Source organism: Chaetura pelagica, unplaced genomic scaffold (assembly GCF_000747805.2).
Source record: "Chaetura pelagica isolate M959 unplaced genomic scaffold, ChaPel_1.0 scaffold356, whole genome shotgun sequence".
Taxonomy (NCBI): Eukaryota; Metazoa; Chordata; class Aves; order Apodiformes; family Apodidae; genus Chaetura; species Chaetura pelagica.
In genome coordinates this window covers 6,462,704-6,467,734 of record NW_009953964.1, presented here as the reverse complement: position 1 = coordinate 6,467,734, position 5,031 = coordinate 6,462,704, and positions in this window count along the sequence as shown.

The window sequence follows — 5,031 nt, the reverse complement described above, 5'->3', positions numbered from 1 at the left end:
ATTGAAAGAGCTGGAAATTGCTTCCAGAGTCTTGTAAAGGTTTAATTAAATATTTTATTTATTTTTTTTCCCCTTCCCTTGGGGCTATATTTTGCCCATTTTCACATTGAATAAGGAGTTGTGTTTGGTTTGGTTTTTTTTTAAATTAAATTAATCTGAATCAATATTTACTGGGGCTCTGGGCATAGAGAGGCTAGAATATATAATTGTGCTTGTTAGTGGTGTGAATAGTGAGTATTACACAGAAAGGGAGTGAAGTTAGAAGTGATACATGAGAAAAGATAATCCATCAAATGAAAACAACAACACTAATAACAACAGCAATGATAAAAATAATAGCAAATAGGATGCCTGCAGGTTGTCACAGTTACTGTATCTGAGAACAGAGTCAGGCACTCACCAAAATATACAGATTAGTCCAGGGTATTTTAATCCTGTAAGGGTAGATTTCATCCTCTGATGAGATTAAAATAAAGTGAGAAATACTACTAACAATTAAAAAAAGAAAAAAAAACAAGAAAAAAAGAAAAGAAAAAAGAAAAAAAAAGATAAAAAGGAAAAAAAGAGAAAGAAAAATAAAAAAGAAAAAAGAAAAAAAGAAAAAAGGAGAAAGAGAAAAAAGGAAAATAAGAAAAAAATAATAATAAAAAAATTAGCAGAATCTATCTTGACATGAACTGTTGACATTCCACTGGAATTGCAGTCTAATGGAACCTGTTTGTGCAATTTTTTTGTAATTTACTTTAGAGTATTCATGCTCACTGGCTTGGGGAACTCAGGAAACTGTCATCCTTTGGAAAATTCCAGTTTTACCTCTTCAGATGGACTAGAAATTATCTGAAAGGGTAATTTGCCATTGCTTTTGTTTGTAGCTTCCTTTGAATAGGAAGTTGCAAAGATTCTGAGTCATACCCATTTTCTATTTCTTTTATTCTCTCAGTTTTTAAAAGAGGTTGTTGGAACATTTTTTGTTGCTGATGATGTAGACTAGTGTTGTAACACATCCAGAGCCTCAGGACATCAGGCCTTTGATAATTAAGGATGAAGAGAGGAGTGTCCAAAAGCTGGTTTTGTTCCCCATATGTCTAAAACTTTGTGAAAACAATTCTTAGTACTTTGCCAAAAATAATGTCATTATTGTTGGATTAGTTATTGTGTTCCAATATCCACCATTATTTTATTAAAAGCTAAGAAAACCAGCTTGGATAAATGAGTGGATAACATTAGCAATCTGATTACCTACTGTCATTAAGTATAAAAGCAATTCTGCAGCTTCAACTGAATCTACAGCCCATCTGAAAACTCTCTTAGTGCATATTTAAATACTCCTGTCTTCCATTGCTCTGGCTGGGCAACCTACAGGCAAACTTGTACTAAGGGCAGCAATGAAAAATGAACATGTCCTTGTTAAGGACAGTTAAGCAAAATTAAAAGAAATCTTTTAAAGTTTTCAGATACACTGACGTTTGGGGTTTTCTAAAGACTTAGTGAAGATTAAGTGAATAGAAGGAAACAAATGAGACCACCCTGAGAATTTTGGATACACAATCTAGGAGATTTCTTTAAAGAGGCTAGAAAAGGAGAAAGGATGGACAGAACTCTCCTAGTATAATGGAATACTATATAATACAATAATTACTTGTATTATTAGAATTATTTTTCTAAGTATATGCTTACAGTGGAATTTGAGGTTTCAGGGCTACAATAAGAGAGCTGTATTTTGCCCAGAGCAGAGTTCATTCTCTTTTAAACCCTATTAAAGTGCTATGGGTGCATCCATCAGCTGTTACATTGAGAGATTGTGATGACAGGATACATCTTAAGAAAAGTAAAAGTGAAAGGATGGCAAAGAGTGGTAGGAGCACTATAGGTTATGAGACTCGTTTGTCAGCATGAAGGGCAGTTGCTGAGTTGCAAGGTTTTTAAATTAAATTGAACTTCAGGTGATCTCCATGTCTGAGGTCTCTGAATTCTTATCTTCAGGTGCTTTTACAGAAGATGGAGGAGCAGTTCCCCAGGGTTACTTATCTTGTGTAAGCTACCCTGCACATTAAGCAACTCCTCCATCACTGATGGTGGTTGGCAGCATTTCCTCAAGCCAATTCTTGAGTACCTAACCATTTTCCCAGGTTTTTTCCTCTATTAGTATTGAAAACCTCATCACTCAGGATTAAAACAGGGATAGCTCAGAGTCTTTTCAGAAAAGGAGATTTCTGTCTTTCTCCTTGAACTGGAAGTTCATATTTCTAAAGTTATAATTTAGTGAGTGAAGGTTTTGGATTGAAAGAATCAAGACTATCAAAGTTGAAAATGAAAAGTGCTATCAGTGGCCGAAAGACTGATGAAATATGGGCTGATAGGGTGGAGTAATTATCTAACTTAAGTATGGAGTAAAATTGTTATCCTCAAAAGGAATGTTTGCTGTGGATTAAGGCAATTGATTCGTGTCACTGAGGGACTTCTTGTAACCTTCTCATGAAAGGCTGCAGCATGCAAAAAAGTAGCAGGCTCTAATGGAAGTGCAACTGCTGAAAGGTATTTTCCTATATAACAATATTTTAAACAACAAATTATACTTTTCGTGTAATTTTACTGTAAGCTTGCAGTTCAGTAAGAATACCTTTTTTTTTTTTTTTTTACAGAAGCTATTTTTTAATTTGCATAGCACTAAGACACTGGCTACATGGTCTGCAGAAACCAGCACTTTGGAAATACATTTGTAGAAATTATTTTTAAGTGGAGGGAAATAAAAACCACATTATTTGTCCATGAAAAAAAAAAAATCTTGCATCTTTAATTACAGAAAAGCTTATTTAATTAAAAGAAAAACACTCATATGAAACAAATCTGTTCTGACTGGAGGAGAGATGCCCTTGAGACATCAAAAAGCCTCGCAGACTTTCAGAGCTTGAAAAGTTTGGTTCTTTCCAAGGGAAAGACTGCAGCTGCAGTGGTCCTTTCACATTGCATCTAAACCCACCAGAATATGCTTCTGAATAGATTCCTTGGAAGGGTGAGAACATGAAAAAAAAAAGAAACAAAAAAAGAAACTAAAAAAGAAGAAAAAACGGGAAAAAAAAGAAAAAAGAAATGAGAAAAAATAAAAAAGAAACAAAAGAAAGAAGAAAGAAACAAAAGAAAAAAGAAAAGAAAAAAAAGAAAGAAAAAAAGGAAAAAAAAAAAGAAAAAAACCCCAAAAGAGTACATTATAAGGAGGACCTGGGAATTATATCAGTGCACTGATTGTAGGATCTTAAGAAAAAAAAGAAAGAAAAAAAGGAAAAAAACCCCGAAAAAACCCCAAAAGAGTACATGATAAGGAAGACCTGGGAATTATATCAGTGCATTGATTGTAGGATCTCGAGCTGCAAAGACATGGCCAGAGGCTGAAGATTAGCAAAAGAAAGCATAACTTAAAAAAAAAAAAAAATTATACAGAGCTCAGTCAGAGCTATATTGGTAACACAGTAATTCTCATTCTTCTTCATGGCTGCTGGAGAAGGTGCCCAAAAATAAAAGCACATTTAAAATGCTTGTTTGAGCACAGAATGATCTCATCACTTGTGCTGGATCACACAGGAATTTTTCCTGGCTTCTCCCAGCCTGGGTTTAGTGCCTGAACCAGGAGCCTAAACTTCCTCTTTGCTTAGCAGCACCTTGTGAACATTTCTTTCTGCTGTTGAAGGAAACAGGGAGATGAACAATTTATTTATTCAGTCTGAGTGCATCTGAGCTCAAACACAAAACACTGAGGGCCTGGATGGATACTTTCAACAAAAAGGGCAAGGAAATCCACCTTGTGCAAAACACACAAAAAGGAAAAAGAGCACCTACCTTGCAGTGGGTTTAACCAATGACTCTCAGTGATGCTGTGATTTCACACAGATTAATGGTGAACTGTGCATTAATAGTGACATTTCAAGGAGTGGAACACAAATGGCATCTTTACATGGTGGGGATTTCCTGCAGTATTACCCCAACGGTGTGATGCTTCTCTGCAGCCAAGAGAGGCAATTTAATAGTGGTGGGAGAAATCACTCCTACTATGAACAAGGTAGTTTACAGATACCCATCCCTTTGTTGGCAGCATATTGAAGAATGTATGTGAAAGTTATGAAGCTCCGTAGCTTTATGGTGCCTGGACTGCAGTAGTGCAAGCAGTACCTGGCTCTCATCCTGTACATCTCCTGGGCTTGAGTTTCTAAATTTGTGTAAACCGTGAAATGTCCTGTTACCAGTCATGTGGAAAGGCTACATCATACTGAGCAGTCTGGAGCAGTAAACTTGCTTGATGCTCTTCTTCATTCTACAGGCACAGACAAAAACAGAGGGGAAGGGAAGAGGCAGATGCTTGCAGCTTTTTGACAGCCAGTCCCTTGGAATGTACTATATATAGTACCTGGGTGCAGTTTTCAGCTGCTCACACCTTGGAGCAGCAAAGAGGAGAAGCTTTGGGTTCAGTTCAGCAGCAGAACTTGGAGAAGAAAAAAACTGAGGCAGTTTTGTATCTGAATAACAAAACTCCCTCAAGCACCACTGAGTGGGAGTATCAGCTGGAGCAGGGACATTTGCAGGGCATCATGAGACTTAGGTGATTTCTTTACCCATTAGTACCTTCAGTGGGATGGGACCAGCCAACACCAGCTCATTCAAATTATTATTGATTCTATGATCCTATGACATGGGCCTGGGGATGGATGGTGCCACTCACAAAAGGGCACGGGGGGCAGGGGTGGGCTCCAGGAGAAGGAGGAGAGAGCAGCACTGAGAGACCATGTCAGGGAAAGAATAATTTATTTCCCTTCAATAAAAGGTTGCTGCAGCCCTGCTAGCACTGCCAGTGGGGCTGAGGAGAGTCCGGGGTGCTGAGGGCCCTCCTCTCTGGGGGGGCTGGGGTCCCCTGGGTGGGGGGTCCCTGGGTGGGCCAGAAGCGAAGGGGCTGCGGCTGCAGCGCTGGGCAGAGGGACCTGCTGCCTCTGCCTCCAGATCCTCCCGGCACAGGCCGGGGGGCACGGGGGCTGTCCTCTCGCG